Below are 17,386 nucleotides of genomic sequence, written 5' to 3' on the forward strand. Positions count from 1 at the left end.
ACAGCATGAGGATTTTCCGTTCCTCTATTTTGAGCTTTGTTATACTAAAAGCATCATTTTGTTATATCCTGTATTTCTAAGGAGAAAGCAGGTGCACATTCCAGCAACTGAGCTTGCTTTTAATGTATTTGACAACTTTGTGAGGCAGGGATATTTTTAATTCCTTTTACAAAACCTCATGGAACATCTACAATGTGCAGTGTTTTAAATCCTGGGAATACAGAAGTGACTAAGATGTAGTCCATGATCTAAGTTACATGCAAATAATGATTACAATTAAAGGTGAAAATTTATGAAAGGTATGAATAAAATGATACAGAGAGAAAATCTGGCTCTTCATTTTTTTCGAGGGTAGAACTGAATTTCAAGCTATTGATAATGATTTGCCCAGTTTCAAACAGGTATTAAAGATAGAACCAGGATACATGTTCCACTTTTCTAACAGAAAATCTTGTGCTTTTAAAAGCATAAATAGCAGCTGCAGCTTCAATGTAAGTGTTACTTTGTGAGCAGTGGGGGAGTTCACTTAGAGTGCTGGTTACATATCAGATTTATGATGAATAAACACTTATTAATTAAATACTCTTCAGAGAGCCTTGCCTCTCTCACCCCGAGCCCCATTTGAGAAAAAAATTTTTTTCTCTAAGCCTGAGCTTTCTCCAGCCACTGCTTTCACAGCACCGAGGACAGAGAACTCAGGGGCTAAATGAAGGTAGATTGCAAACCAGAAATTGGTGTTCCAAAAGTTCTGAAGTGATAGAAGGCAACAGAAAAAGCCCTACTAGGGTGAGAATTTAATTCTAGAATAGAGGCTTGATAGAGTTTTATATTCAGTGGGAGGGAAGGAGATAATATCTAGGACAGTTTATAGCCTCACTAAACAAGGACTTCACATTGAAAACATCTAGAGAACCCCAGCCAAGCCTCCTGCTGTTCCCTGCTATTGAGGAGCAGAGAGACTTTTCAGAGACCTTACCTTAATTTCCTGTCCAGTTGGCAGCCTTTGAATTTTTCAATAAGTTTTATGTTAAATAATGTTGGGTTTTTTTCCTCTTTAAATGCCAATTTTGTCATGTGATTATGTGTCTGCTTTTGATCTGGAAAATGCTCTGAAAGGCATTGTTTCATCTGATATTAATTTGAAATGCAAAACAGAAAGAAGGGGCAGGCAGATTTGCTACATTGATGGTGTTTTGTAGCTAATTTGATTTATGGGATAGAAGGGAATGTCAAGGAAATCTTAAGTATTCAGTTCAGCAGATATGTCTGATGCCTCTTATTTAACCCACCGCTATTTTCTTTTCAGAAAATACTATATGCATAGGGGGAAAAAAGCCTATGGCTATCTGTGTAGCCTGTTCAACTTGGCCCAACAGTTCAACCTTAGCTGATTGTCAGATTTCACAAACTTGTCCACTGGTGCTTTGTTTCTTAGAGTCTTGAAAGAATTTCAGTTTTCTTAACATTTCCAGTCACTCACTATTAAAATACAATTCCTAATCAGCTAATAATTTAGGATTTGACAGCTATGGGTGATAGAAATATGGACTGAAGAAAAGGAGTTTTTCAGAAGGACAACATGGGATGATGAAAAGAGAAGATGGGGCATTATTTTAGTATCATATTTCTGTGAATTTGAAAGTATATCTTCCCCAGATCTCGCTCCTTTACTCCAGATATATGTATATTAAACCACCAACCAGACACTCCACCTGCTGGTTGTATATATGCCTTCAACAGTATGTCCAGATTGAATTTCCAAAGCCAGAAACTTGGGCAACAATCTGACTCCTGTGTTGTCCTTTCCAAGTCCTGCACTGTAATATTATAATTTGCTATCATTTATTGAGTACCTCCTTATCACCTCCTATATGTCAGGCTATGTAGTAGGTGACAGACATATATATTAAACTATCTCATTTAATGTTAAGAACAACCATCTTTGCAACCTGTTACTGTTCCATTTTTCAGATGAGAACATTGAAGCTCAGAGAGCTTAAGTAACATGCTCATGCTCAACTAGGCAATAAGTGACAGAGTCATAATGCATTATTTTCAGTTTCCTGAACATGCCTCAAGTGGTTTCTAGAACTTTCCTTCTCCACTTCTTTGTCTGACTATCCCTTTCCTATCTTTCTGTCAGGACTCAGCTTAAAATGCACTTCCTCCATGATCTCTGGTTTTTCAAGTCTGGTCTGAATGTCTCTCCCATCCCCATCACCAATATCTCTTCCGCTATGATTATCCTCATTGCATTAAACTTTGTTGAATTGCCTGCATCCACCATTATTTGTATATGAAGGTGAAGACTACTCTCCTTGCCATCAAATCCCTAGGCCATAGCATGTAGCAGATACTAAGTATTGGTTTAAAGAATGGAAGAATGTTGGGAGAATAAGAAACACAAATTCTGTTGACTTCTGAATTATTGCCTTGGGCGGGCCCTTTCAAATTTTTCTTTTTCTAGAACAATTCCTTGTCCTCAGAGCTGTTCCATCTTAGTTCCCATGTGTAAAGCTCACTGCCAGATTCTACAAGTTGCTCAACTGCAGGGAGGAATTACAAGCATTTACCTTGTTTATTTAACAAAGCAGAACGTTTGCATTTTGCTGTTTTATCCTATCAGCTTGGTAGGGACACGGCTTTCTTACTTATCCTTCCTTCATTATGCCATTTCATAGGATTACAGGGTGTCAATGTTCAAATGGAACTTTGAGACCATTTAATGAAATCCCCCAGAGAAAACGTAGTCCCAGAAAGATAAGGCAATTTAACCAAGATCCTGCTGCAACAAGCAGTAGCCTCTTTTTGTTTTATTTATTCTGTGTCTCTCCACAGTTTTCCCTCTCTTGGGGTCAGATTGATCTCCATTTGGGAAGGTGGTCACACCTACTAGTCTGAGGTCTACCAACCTACCTTTGGACACTCAAAAGGACTTTACTTCTTTGCAGTTTGCCAAAAATCTGACTTCAGTATTAAAAGAAGGTGTCCCATTATCTGGTGTTTTAACCTTAGAGCAGCCAGCAGAGTGATCAGTCACACACTAAGAAGAAAACACTGGACAGAACAACAGCCAATTCTGTCACGCCTCCAAGGGTTTGTAGCTCAGTCATGACATCTGGCTAAAGTATTTGCAGAGACCAGTACTGAACTCACTGAAGCCATGTACTCACATCTGGAGTCTAGACTGAGTGGCTCTCTCATCTGGGCTCACAGACTCTTCACACATCCTGCACCTCTCTCTCTAGCTCTCTCACTTTACTTTTTCACTTTGCCAACTTTTTTTTTTTTCTATCTGCCTCTCCTGATTTTTTTTAATTCTTTCATTTATCCTTTCATTTTTCTTTTCTCAAATTACTTCTGGCTTAAGTTTTTCCAGTTACTCCTGACAAACATCTTAGAGAAAAGCCTTTCCCAACAATGAGGAGTCTATCAGGGCATGATGTCAAACTGTATGGTGTCTTAGAAAGGTTCAAGACCTTCCACTAACCAGCTGCATCTCTTTGGAAACTCAATATCATTGGGGCTTGATTTTTCTTATCTTTAAAATGAAAAAGTTGGATCACATTTGTCATATTCCAACTATTTTTAAAGTTGCAGAATCCTTTCTTCAAATAAAATCTTACAAGAAACATCAAGATGGAGAAAATATTGAAAAAAAACTTTTCTGGCTAACATGGGAGTGTGGGGAGAATAACTGTTTCACCTTCAAGAGTTGTTTATGGATGCTGGGAGCAGTAGAGGTCCTGAAATGCACAGTTGGAAAACCCCTGGCCCAGATGATCTTTAAGGTGTCTTCTATCTGGTAGGCATGGAAAAAACAATAATGATCATCACATATTCTTTGCTCCCTTACATACCTCAACCCCTTGAGTTAAGTATTGCAATGTGAATGATCTGGCTAACGTGGGCAGAAATTATTCATCACCTCTGAGTTGAGACAGAGGAAACTCATGTGTGATTCTTCATAGTTTCTTCCCTTGCTACTGTGACAAAAGAAGCTGCCTTTTGCACAGGGTGCAGCTATAAGATTATGGACCCCTTGTCAGTCTGAGTCCTTGAATATGCTGAGCAGAGAAACTTGTGGTGCCGTGATGGACATGTTGTGATTGAAAAATCACCCTTTGGTGTGTTAAGTCATTGGGATTTGGGAGTTAATTTTTATGCTGGAATAAAGCTAGCCTATGTTGATTAAGGTAGCAGGCAAGGACAACAAAATTATGAGAACAAGATCAAACTCTAATATTAGATCTTATTCAACCATCTGCTTGTGTGCAACCATCTCTTTCTACTGCGTCATACTGGCAGATAAAACCAGCAGTCCCTGTACTGGTTTATTTGAATGAAATTCAGCAGAAAAGGGGTCTACTGATTAACATAAATGGGAACAATTTCAACATCATTAATCCTGAACTCTTCAAATCCAAATAATTTTTAAACAGAATACTTTCCCAAAATAGAAGCCTATACAATTGTACAGAATCCTATACCTTGGAGATAAAAATGTTAGACCTCTAGATTGGCTGGAGCAGGGGCTGACTTCTCACTGTAATGCATGATGTCTAATGTCCTTCCTGAGGCTTTGTCTGGCTCCCCTCTCCCTTCCCATTCCTGCTCATTACCACCTGGGGGCAATGCTAGCTGAGGATTATTATTAGCACGTATCAATGTAAATACTCCAGCTTCTTCTGGGGGCAAGGGGAAAGTGTGGATAACTTGAGTCATCAGAGTCTACGCTGATGTCTAGGGTCTATGCTGAATCCCTGAGTTTCCCAGTAGGATTAAGTTCCAGTTATTCAATGGGTTCACTGATAAAATAACATATCCTTTAGTGGCTGCTTTCCTTTTTCTGTCTCACCCCTTTCCCCCCTAATTGTTATTTCCTGGTATCACACCCAAAAAGCCACTTAGACTTGAATCCCTCTCTCAAGATTTGGGTGGAACTCAAACTAAAACAACAGCCATCTATCCTAACCACTCTGGCTTCCATGGGTTCAGATCTTACCTCTCTCTAGGAGCTGTCTAAATGGATTTATTGGATAAGAGGCAATTTTAGGCAAGTGAGTGGGGTTTTTTTCATGGATATCACAAAGGGCTTGAAGGTTTTTAAATTAATTTAAAAATTTAGTTAAATTAATTTGGAAATGTTATACCTTCTAATATAGAACCATAGATGTGCCTCCTGATGTGTTTTGCAGTTAAGGAGATTGCTAGAACTCATCCCTCACTTGTTAAAAAAAAGCTTGTAAGAAGAGGTGGCACCATGCTTTTATTTTGAGTCTAACTTTTCCATTGGTTCACAAGTAGAGGTACATTGTCACACGACCACTCTCTCCAAAATGTTCCTCTTTTCCTAGGTCTAAGTAATTCAAGGTTCTTGGGAGAGTGTTGAACTGTGGAATGGAAAGGAGTAATGGATAGAAAGAAAAGGAGTCAATTTATAGAAGGGCTTAATATCAAATAGTTGAGTGCACTGGAAACATTTGAGTGCATGAGATGGGAGAAATGATGTTTACAGTCACAGTGTATTGACTGAGTTTATCATTTCAGGAGTAACACAGTAACAAGTCATAACAAATTATGAGGTGTGGCTACAGAAGGGAGTAGCTAAGATGAAGTGGGGACAATGGAAATAAGATCAAAGAAGTGTGGAGCCTCAGAGTGGGGTTGTATTTCTAATATGTGTTAGTAATGAACATCATGTTTTCAAAAGCAATGTGCATTTTTCAGTCTTTGATTTCTCAGAAGGATTATCATTGTCTATTTCCTTTTTCTGGCAATATACTCCCCTTGGCTCCATGGCTCTACAATTTTAAGAGATTTCTTTCCTACTTTTCTCTTTCCATATCCTCTTTTTAAAATGCTGGAGTTCCTTAGGTGTAAGTCTTACACTATCAGTAATTCTCAGTCAGCCTTTTGCCCTGGGTAATTATATCCACTCCATGGCGTTAACTCCCACCTGTATGCTGATGCGGCCCAAATCAACGTCTCCAGCCCAGACTTTTTCTTGCGCTCCTTCAATAAATCTCTACTCGGATACCTCACTGATACCTCAAACCCAACATGTTCATAGCAGAATTTTACTCAACTTCTTCCCACTTCCCCCTCAAAAAAAAAGAACACAAAAAACCCTTACAAAACATTGTTTCTATTCTTCTTTTCTCTATCTTAATAAATGAGGATGCTGGGACCCAAGTTACATGAAGCCAGGGATATTTATAAGTTTTGTCCACTGATGTATCCCCATTAGAACCATGCCTAAAAAAGAGTAGTTATTAAAAAAGTACTTGAATGAATGAATCCTTGGCTTGTCTATCCTCTATAAAATCAATTAAATTCCTAGCTCTGATTAGTTGCTAGCTAAATTTATGTCCTCCTCATCAGAGTGCAAGAACTTAGTAAGAATCCAAAAATAGGAAATAAGTTTATCACGTCATTATTAGTGGCACTAAAATTTAGTATTAATATATATGACTTTCAATAGAGAACTAATTAAACATATGACATTCCAAGACTAATAATAGTGCTTAAAAAGAACTTTGAATATTATGGGGAAAAGAATAATATATAATGTTACATTTTATTAAAGGAGCATGGATTATTTTAAATATTGGATATCTTGAGTATACATACATAACTGTGTATATGTTTAGTGTATAAAGAAGTGACTAGGAGAAAATACTGCAATATGTTAACACTGATTATCTTTAGTATAATGGGTGATTTTTATTTTATTCTTTATGTTCTTGGCCCTTTTCCAAATTGTCTAAGCATGTTTTACTTTTATAATAAGAAAAAACATATAATTAAAATAATTTTATGTAATAGAATCAAGGCTAATCATTTTATTCTTACCCATTTTTGGTCTTTTAAAAAAAATTCATGGTTTTCTTTTATTATTCAGTAAATTTCACTGAAAACATTTTCTTTTGATTTTTAAAAATGGAGCCAAATGTTTATTTTGCTATAGAAGTATTATATGGCTTCTTTTATTTTCTGTCTCTCATTGTTTTTTTAAACACTAATATACAATGGAATATGCCATTCTTTTTATTTTATGTAACAATTTACAAAATAATTGCCCTCTAGATGTTTCTGTAAAATATATAGAGCCAGGCCACGGATCAATCTTGATTTTTTTAAAAAATAGATTTATTTATTTATTTTTGGCTGTGTTGGGTTTTCGTTTCTGTGCTCAGGCTTTCTCTAGTTGCAGCGAGCGGGGGCTACTCTTCATCGCGGTGCGCGGGCTTCTCATTGTCGTGGCTTCTCTTGTTGCGGAGCACAGGCTCTAGGCGCGCAGGCTCAGTAGTTGTGCCTCACGGGCTTAGTTGCTCCGCGGCATGTGGGATCTTCCCAGACCAGGGCTCGAACCTGTGTCCCCTGCATTGGCAGGCAGATTCTTAACCACTGCACCACCAGGGAAGCCCTTGATTTTTATACTAATGAAGAGGTTGATGAAATATCACCATCCTGAATTTTAACTACTATTTATGAGCTTTTATAGCTCTTTAGCAAGTAAATCTATAAGTTGCAAAACAGTAGTGCCCACCACAAGGAAAACACATTTCTCTCTCTTCATAAATATTGAAATATGATTGAACGTGATCTTATAAATGAAGATGTTATACACTCCGCGGCATGTGGGATCTTCCCAGACCAGGGCTCGAACCTGTGTCCCCTGCATTGGCAGGCAGATTCTTAACCACTGCACCACCAGGGAAGCCCTTGATTTTTATACTAATGAAGAGGTTGATGAAATATCACCATCCTGAATTTTAACTACTATTTATGAGCTTTTATAGCTCTTTAGCAAGTAAATCTATAAGTTGCAAAACAGTAGTGCCCACCACAAGGAAAACACATTTCTCTCTCTTCATAAATATTGAAATATGATTGAACGTGATCTTATAAATGAAGATGTTATACACATATAAGGTGCTGTGAGGAAGGACTTCTTAGAGAGGAAAGTAAAAACATGATTATGCAAAATTTAGAAAGATTGTAAGTATTACTATGTCTACAAAATATGAGTGTACACAAGATCTTTAAATAACCCATGTTAAATATGATTATTCATGCTGTGCACAGAGGAAAGGAGTTTATATCTTAATTTCAAATATTTTGGATTTCAGAGAACAATATCCAGGAACCAAACGACTTTCTTTTGTTACATCAGGGTTCAATACTGAAAAAGAAGATGGAGCATATTCTTTTTTTACTCTCCTCCCAAACACCTACAAACTTAGTCTTACATGTTGAGCAAACAGAGTTTTACGTAATCCTCTTCATTGTTTCCATTATGCTTTCCAGCACACACTCAATCACCCTTCTGTCCTATTTTGGAATAAGCAGTCGTGAAATTTTGCTGAAAATTTCTTACTATGCCTTCAAGATTAATTCTCTCCATTAAGTGAACATGGATGGAAATAATTAACCTTTTACTTGATATTAATAGAAAAAAGTAGAATTTCAGTAGTGCTAACCTACTTTATAGGCTATTACTTCTGTTGTCTCCATCCCATCTCTGTTCCCACATGTGACCATCTGGCTTGCAGAATGCAGCTGTTCGCTGGTGCTATTTGCATGACTACGGGTCCAAAGAGCATTATAGGAGATTAAGGAAACCATGCACATGTTGGAAGGAGAGAACTGAGTTATGTACCCCAGGAGTTCTCATTTTGGTTAATTTTGGAAAGTACATAGTATATCACTGCTGGGCAATGTGATGGTTAAATCGCTGCTCTGACCTCAGAAAGAGAGTGTGGGTGCAGCAATTGGTGTTTGGGAAAAGAAATATGTTTATAGTATTATATGTTCAAATGACATGTGAGATTTAATAAGTGTGAATACAATATCCCCTGACTTTACTATACATCTACTGTAATCACAGGAAATGCAATGTGGTGCTTGACATTATTAGACACATAATCCTGCCTTCTATGGAATTGAGAGGACTTCTTGGCCCCTGTAATTCTTTATCATAAGGAGCAGAATTCTGCATTGGGACCAGAAATCTGGGTTTTAACAAGCCCTGCAGAAGATTCTGATGCATGCTCGGGTTTGAGATCCACAACCATAATTCTTCAGCCATTAACTCCAAGTGATGTTTCTTCCTACTGTTTTAGGTCCAACTGTGCAGGGTTTTGTTTTGTTTTTTGTGGTGTTTTTTTAACCTCTTCCATTCCTTATGCTTTTTCAGATACTCAATATCTCCTCCTGGAAAACTGAAATAATTCCTGACAAATTTTTCTGCCTCAAATATCCATCTCCTTTGACCTTTTAGTCTTTCTTAAACAACTGTTTCATCATGGCCCCTTATTTCAAATCCCCAGAGTTTCTTCACTGCCACGTGGATGAAGTCCAATTGTCTACACCGTTTTTTTAACATTCCATATTGTACAAATTTCTGACCTAACTTAAGAACTTATTTCTCCTTTCTGCCCAAATTGATTCTCACTCTGGTGAGATTTATTTTCTTAATTTCTATAGCATTCCTTGCACGTATTTTTCCTCTGTGCTTTTGTACATGCTCTTCTCCCAGATGTAGATCAGTCTTCCTTAACCCTTCTTATGCTTTCAAATCCTAATCACCTTTCAAAGTTCCCTTCCTCCAGGAAGTCTTCTCCATCACCTCATCACACCTTGATCTCTCCCTTCCTGTTCATTCCTCTCCTCTGACAACTACTTATACACTACCTTGTATTATTATATACATGCTGTCCTCATGAACTAAAATTTTGATTTCTACATCTTTGTATCTTTTCACCCAACAGCTTACATGCAACAGCCTTGTGTTCAAAAACTGTATTGGCCTTTGAGTCACAATACCAAAGTTGTGAAAAATGGAAAAAATGCTTATCTTCAGCCAAAGTGTTATTCAGATGATTGAAACATTATTATTTATTACTTGGTCATAATTCACTGTACTAAGTGGAAATTACTGTAGTGTTTTTGGATAAGGGTAACTGTGATGAGAGGTCATTCTCTGTAGAGGCAGAGGAACTATGATGCCCAGTGGTAGTGAATAGCTCTGAGGATGAGTTTTTGGACCAGTATAAGGAAATGAGCACTGTCTTCAGGGTGTATCAGAGAGTTGCAGATAGTTCAGAGACATAAAGATAATGTTCTGGGTTTTTTCGTTTGTTTGTTTGTTGCCAGTGATATAAAGACTGAAAAGAGGAAGGAAGGAAGGAAGGAAGGAAGGAAGGAAGGGAGGGAGGGAGGAAGGAAGGGAGGAAGGAAGGGAGGAAGGAAAGAGGGAGGGAAGGGAGGAGGGGGAAGGAAAGAAAACAGAAGAAAGTTTACCCCTTTCTTCTTGCCTTTCCTGGAACAGAGGAAAAGTATTTTGGAAAATGATGTATATTTCCATCAAATATACATCATATGATAAAAGAAGTCCTGATTGTAAACTCCAGATAAAGTTCTGACTTGCTACAAGGTGTTGGTCAAGTTACTTTCTGACTCTCAGATTCTTCATCCTTCAAATGAAGATCCATAGTGTAAGTGCTTGACAGTAAGCTTTTCTGATTGCAATGTAAGTGCCTAGCATTAAGCTTCTGATTACCAACGCATCCATTTCAAAGACATCCATATCGAATAAACATATTGCCAGCTACACAACTAGATAAATAGCCAGGTCATTCCACCCATGAAGTTCCCCTTTTAGAAAGCCTCTGGCAACCTAGATAACTGACTTCTTGAGTGACCCTGCTTTTCCCTTCCCATGCCCTAATTCCCACTCTTTTGTTTTAAATTCGCCAGTAAAGAGTAAACCTATGAAACCTTAGGCACCCCACCCTAGATCCCAATAAAGGGAGAACCCAGGTCCACAATCTCTCTCTCTACCCAGGACCTCCCTGTGTGGCCCCAGGTGTGCTGTGTACCATCCAAGAACTGCGAGGAACAAATCTTGTTTTTCAAAGTTTCCAGGTGGTTGTTTCTGAGGTGCATCTTGCAATCATAATAAGAACCACAAGGCCCAGTCCAGCCACAACACTGGCTCCAGTCCAAGCAGGGAAATCTCTGTAGGGACTCACCACAAGTAGTATGGGCCCAGGTGAGTGCTTCCAGGCATTTCTAGTCATAGCATCACTACTGATAGTCTGAGACCAACACAGAACAAGATCATACATCTTTTCCTTGAGGTTATCATAAAGATTCAAGACATAGTGGCTATTCTTGGATCAGAGTTTGGAAAATTAAATCCTTGTTATTTGGGGGCTAGTTTCCGGACAAGGTGTGAAGTGTGGAGCACTCATAATACCAGAGAACACGACAGCCTTTTTTCCTATAGCCTACATTCCACGCTGACTATTGGAGCTTTCAGGCCTACAGGAGCTGTGAAGAGAAGAAAGTTAAATGCTTGAATAGATATGAGAAAAATATCAGGGCTACACCTGTATCTGGAATAACAGATGTTCTCCCTGAGTCTCCCTGGATACAGAAACACCAAGGTCCATTTATTTTTAGAAGATATCATTGCACAGAATCTACAGATTTACAGAGTGCCTGCCATATGCCAGGCAACATGCTAGGCACATTTGTATATGTTATCTCATTTCATCCTGGTCACACTTCCATAATATCGGTAGCCCAGAGAGGAAATAAGTCAAACGAGGATAAGTTGATTTCCCAATAGCCAGACAGAGATTTATTTATTTTCTTTTTACTTCAAAGATGGTGTCCTGTCTGCTGTGCCAGGATGCGATTCTAAAGTCAGCATAACCTAGTAGAAGGAACCTCACACAAGAGAAGGTGAACTTATGCTCATTGTACAGAATATTTGATACAAATGGGAAACTGCATTATTAGAGCCCTGAGCTCCCTACTTTATTTTGGATACGCTATGCAAAGACATATAAGCTAAGAATATTGAAGAGTGGACATCAGTAAAGATATCACACATCCATGCCTAGGATACAGTTCCACAAAATTGTCAAGCAATAGAGGATCCAGTTTCATGAATAACTAGCATAGATCACTCCAACTCTCAAAATCCTGGGTTTTTTGCTCCTCCACTGCTCCAGTTGGTATGTAGTGGACTTTGGACATCAGAGATAATCCCTTACATGGTGGTTCATTAACTATTAAGGAATCATAGGTATAAGTAGGAGATAGGTCCTCTAGTCCAGTCATTGGTCCTAAGCACTTATAAGGGGATGCTCCTGCATACTTCATTTGGTCCATTGGCTTCAGCATGCCCCTGGCCTTAGAATATCATTAAACATCCTGAACCTATTTCTTTTCCCTATTCTGTCCTCAGTGTCCTGTCAACCCTTGATTATTTTAAGATCCTCACAAAAAGAGCTCCTTCATGACTTTCCTCTTGCAAAAGAGCAGATTAACTCTTCTAGAAGAGATTGATGGCACATTTAGAAAGGCCCAATTTCTATAAACACAAATCAAGTCTTACTTCCAGCTTGGCAAGGAGATGGAGCAAGTCGCTGTTATTTGCTCCCAATGCTTCACCCCTCAAAAGACTAACAAAAAGGTTGCTTGCTATAGCTATGAAAAATAAAATACAAGTTAAATCCTCAAGGCACACCACAAGACAAGCCTTTGGCAAGATGCCTTTGTTCATTTATATTTCAACAGAGCCCATTTTTCCATATTAAAATGAACATATGGAAATTAGAAGAAGGAAAAGGAGAGGAAAGGATGAATGCAGTAGTAAAGAGAATCCAAATGGAAGAATTTAGGTATCAGATTAATAGTATATTTCCGAAATTTTGTTCTGTCAGTGCTTAATTAATCTGTGTATGAATCAAGGTAAACACTTGCTACTCTAACCTTGAAATTTCAGTGACTTAACACAGTAAAAGCAAATCTTCCCCCACACCACAGTCCGATACATATCAGCCTTTGGAAAACATGGGCCACTCTGCTCCACACACTCATTCAGGAACCCAGCTTATAGCTTGCCACCTTTAAGGATTTCATATTCTTGGGCTTCCCTATTGGCGCAGTGGTTGAGAGTCTGCCTGCCAATGCAGGGGACACGGGTTCGAGCTCTGGTCTGGGAGGATCCCATGTGCCGCAGAGCGGCTGGGCCCGTGGGCCACAATTACTGAGCCTGCGCGTCTGGAGCCTGTGCTCCACAACAAGAGAGGTCGCAATAGTCAGAGGCCCGCGCACCGCGATGAGGGGTGGTCCCCCCTTGCCGCAACTAGAGAAAGCCCTCGCACAGAAACGAAGACCCAACACAGACATAAATAAATAAATAAATAATTTTTTTAAAAAGAATTTCATACTCTTACATTACATCAATTACTTTTGGCAAAGTGAAAGAAAATCAAGCACAAGTGGAGAATATATTAGGAAATTTCTAAGAATCAGGACTGAAAGGGATATCCATCACTTTCTCCCATATTCCATTGGCCAGAACTCAGACACATGATCTCATCTATCTGCAATGAGAGCTATAAATATGGCTTACTTGTGCAAACAGGAATAAAAAGAACAGGGTTTAAAGAAAACCAGTTTTGTCTGTGTAACAGTTAGGGACTAGAGCTAGGAATTGTTCCCCCCCAGTAGGACCCCTGGCTGAATGAGAGGGGGGTATCCAGCCAAACCATAGAAGTCTCTGGTTAGTTTTCTTATGTTCAAACTGTTATGTGGTAAAAGTAATTTTGACTCTCTTTTGCACTTGGTACAAATACACAAAATGTACTATTAATTAATTTTGTTCAATGTAGATGAAGAGGTTTTTATGTACTAGTTCAAATCTATATAGCTGATGCTATGAAAACATTTGATAGGTGTCTGTATTTGTGCTGGCTTAGAAATTTAAGAGATTTTCATGGGAAATTACAATTTGGAATGTACCTGGGATGGAAATGTTTTACTAGATGATTTACTAACCTTGAACGCTATAAAAAATAAACAAGCAAAAAAAAAAAAAAAAAAAACCAAAAACACCAAAACTGGTGTGTTATTTTCTTCCAAAAGAGTTTCTTTAAGTAGAAATAGAAAGGGTTACTGTGTGGTTAAAATGGAAATTTAAAAACTCATTTCAGCAAGATATATTTTCTTCTACTCACTCAAAAATGCATGATAGGACTTCCCTGGTGGTGCAGTGGTTAAGAATCTGCCTGCCAATGCAGGGGACACGGGTTTGATCCCTGGTCCGGGAAGATCCCACATGCTGTGGAGCAACTAAGCCCGTGTGCAACAACTACTGAGCCTGCACTCTAGAGCCCCCAAGCCACAACTACTAAAGCCTGTGTGCCTAGAGCCTGTGCTCCGCAACAAGAGAAGCCACCACAATGAGAAGCCCGTACACTGCAACGAAGAGTAGCCCCTGCTCGCCAAAACTAGAGAAAGCCCACGTGCAACAACAAAGACCCAACACAGCCAAAATAAATAAATAAATAAATAAATAAGTGTTCCTTTCAGGAAAAAAAATACATGATAGCAAATACTCCATAATTAATTATAGCTCAACATCATGACAATAGTTAGGTTTGTTGCAATTTTCCCAATACTCCTCTAGGTTGTTATTAGAAGACACTAAAATAACCCTAAACATGTTATTAGTGCTAATGATAAATGTTATGTGCATAGAGGTGTAGAGGTCAAGGTTTAACCAGAAAAACAAAACCAAGTTCAGATATCTACACTCAGGGACTTGGTTATACAAGTGATGGTTATACAAGTATACTGAAGAAGAGATAGTCAGGTAACCCAAGAGATTCTCACAGCAGGAAGTCACTCCCACTCCTAGGTTGGAGAGACAAAGTGAGGAGATGGTGTTCCCTGAGCCCATGGACCAGCATCACTTGGTGGAAACTGGAATCATAGCAGATATGTCCGGTAGGAGCTAATGATGTGGAATGTATGAAGCCAACACCCAAGAACCTGCCCAAAGCAAAGAAGGGATAAAAATAATTGGCTTATTTTCCCTCTTCACATCCCACAAGGCCCTTTCTCTGCCTGCCATTGATCATACACAGCCAAAGGGTGGAAGCCAGACTGATTGGAAAATGCTTAACACCTGCTCTTCCCCTGATTCTACAGAGGACAGGAGAGTCAAGAGGAATGCATCTGAGGAAAGCAGCAAAAGTGATGAATGTACCAAGGAAGAGAGCATCATTATGATTTATATACTGCATTGATTTAACTTACTCAATGCAAAGTGATGTCCTCTCTCCACATAGCTGTTTAAAGAACACTTGCCAGTTCAAAAGGATTCCAAATCCTTCCAGTCATGTCTGAGTAAAAGTAATGTTCAGTTTAACCAAATTGCTACCTAAGGTTTCAAATCACATCTAATCCGCTCAATGTTTAGATTTCTGTCCTTTCTGAAGGAAAACAAAATAAAACAAACTATCACTAAAGTAGTTGGGTAAGTGCATTTAGATTTAGCACATAGAAGGTCTTCTCCAAAAATGTCTTAGAGATGAACATAGGAAAGAGATTGTGTTCCTTGAGAATCAGAGTGGCAAATACTTTCAACTAAATGTCAAATTGACAGAACAAGTTGATAAACCCTGGGAACTCATTCTCTAATAAATTTTAAGTTAAAATTATACAAATAAATCCCCACACTTCCTACAGATCTCTGAAAAGCTATAACCTTTCTTTGGAGTTAATTCATAATAATGCAAATAACCTAAAAAAATAAATAATTTCAGACAGGCAGCTCTTTGAAAGGTGATAGAAATGAAACCAAGATAGCAGAAATAAAGAGTTGGGTGCAAAAAGAGTCTCAGTGCAGTAATGAAAATGACACATTTTCAACCCGGCAGTGCTAAACCTTATTAAAGAAATGTCTAGAAACAGGTAAAATGCTTTAATAGTTCATAAAAATAATTATGGTTCTCAGCAACTCTAGCCAAATGGATGTCTCAGGAATTCTCTAAGGATGATGTCTAATGTGTACTTTGTCATTGAAAGGATATTTTTTCAGAAAGTAGTATGGTCTAAATGGAAAGAGACTGAACTATATGGCCAAAACAACATAAAATTAAAATTCTGATTAGGCGTATGCCAAATGTATGGTCTTGGAATAAAGCATTTTACCACTTGGACCCTCAGGTTTTTCTTCAGTGAAAATGGGATATTTCTTCTCCTATGATTTGTAATAAGAATTAGCAATAATGCTTATAATGGATGTGACACATAGTAAATCAATGTTCCATAATTCTTGGTTATAATTATTATCTTATTCTTATTATTTGAACATTTGCATATCACACATTGACAAACTAACTTCTTCTAATACTATATTTTTCTTCTCAGCAAGAAATTGTACCTTCTTGGAAACCACTTCAAAAATGCAAATACTTTTAGGGGGGAGTTACTCTTTTAAGCAGTATCTGTGAACGATGTGATTATTTATTTATTTATTTATTTTTTGCGGTACGCGGGCCTCTCACTGTTGTGGTCTCTCCCGTTGCGGAGCTCAGGCTCCGGACGCGCAGGCCCAGCGGCCGTGGCTCACGGGCCCAGCCACTCCACGGCATGTGGGATCTTCCCGGACCGGGGCACAAACCCGTGTCCCCTGCATCGGCAAGCGGACTCTCAACCACTGCGCCACCAGGGAAGCCCCAATGTGATTATTTTTAACACCTCTGTAAAGACTGATTGACAGCCACCTAAGAGCAAATTTGGGAAGGGTAGTTGGGTGGAAGAACTAGGACTTAAAGAAAGCTTTATTTCACATATTAATTGAAGTGTTTGTCGAAAGTGCAGGCAAGTAAGTGCCATCCCCGGCATATTAGAATCCAGGAATCCTCATTTTTAATATCAAGCCAGTTGAATCTGATTCCTATGGCGCAGGATCCCACCTTGAAGACCATTGCTTTAAAGACAATATGAGGAGTTAGGCAGGAGGTATTGAGGGGCTTAGTGGTTATCTCACACAGACTACAGCTCCTTTTTACAATAAAACTGGGTCCAAGTTTTGCTAAGCTTCTTGGTTCTGCCCTATTTCATCGCTAGGAAAACAAGAATAGGCTGAGGGTAACCCAAAGGTTCATATGGCTTGATGCTAACAGCAGAGAGTTCAGGAAATCTCTTGAATGCTGGATCCTGGTTGCGGATGGCGGTAGGGGACCTATAATTACATATTTAGAATTGCATTTGGCAAGATACAGTATCACTCTCTGCAAAGTATATTGAATTTATCAGTACAGGTAGCTCTGATTACCGTGGAATGGGCAGCCCTCATTTTGCGCAGAGATGGAGCGTTGGCAGGCTGTTATATCCCTGGCTCGTGCCTAAAAATTGTGCTTCTCGCTGGCCACTTGACCTTGACCTTTCTTTCCTTGCTCTTCCTATTTCTGACTTCTCTCTCCTACATTTTGTACTCCCCACATCTGCCACCCTCACTTCTTATCTATCAATGACTTGAGTTGGCCTGTGGCTACAATGGGCACTGACC

This window comes from Physeter macrocephalus, chromosome 18, assembly GCF_002837175.3.
Source record: "Physeter macrocephalus isolate SW-GA chromosome 18, ASM283717v5, whole genome shotgun sequence".
Taxonomy (NCBI): domain Eukaryota; kingdom Metazoa; phylum Chordata; class Mammalia; order Artiodactyla; family Physeteridae; genus Physeter; species Physeter macrocephalus.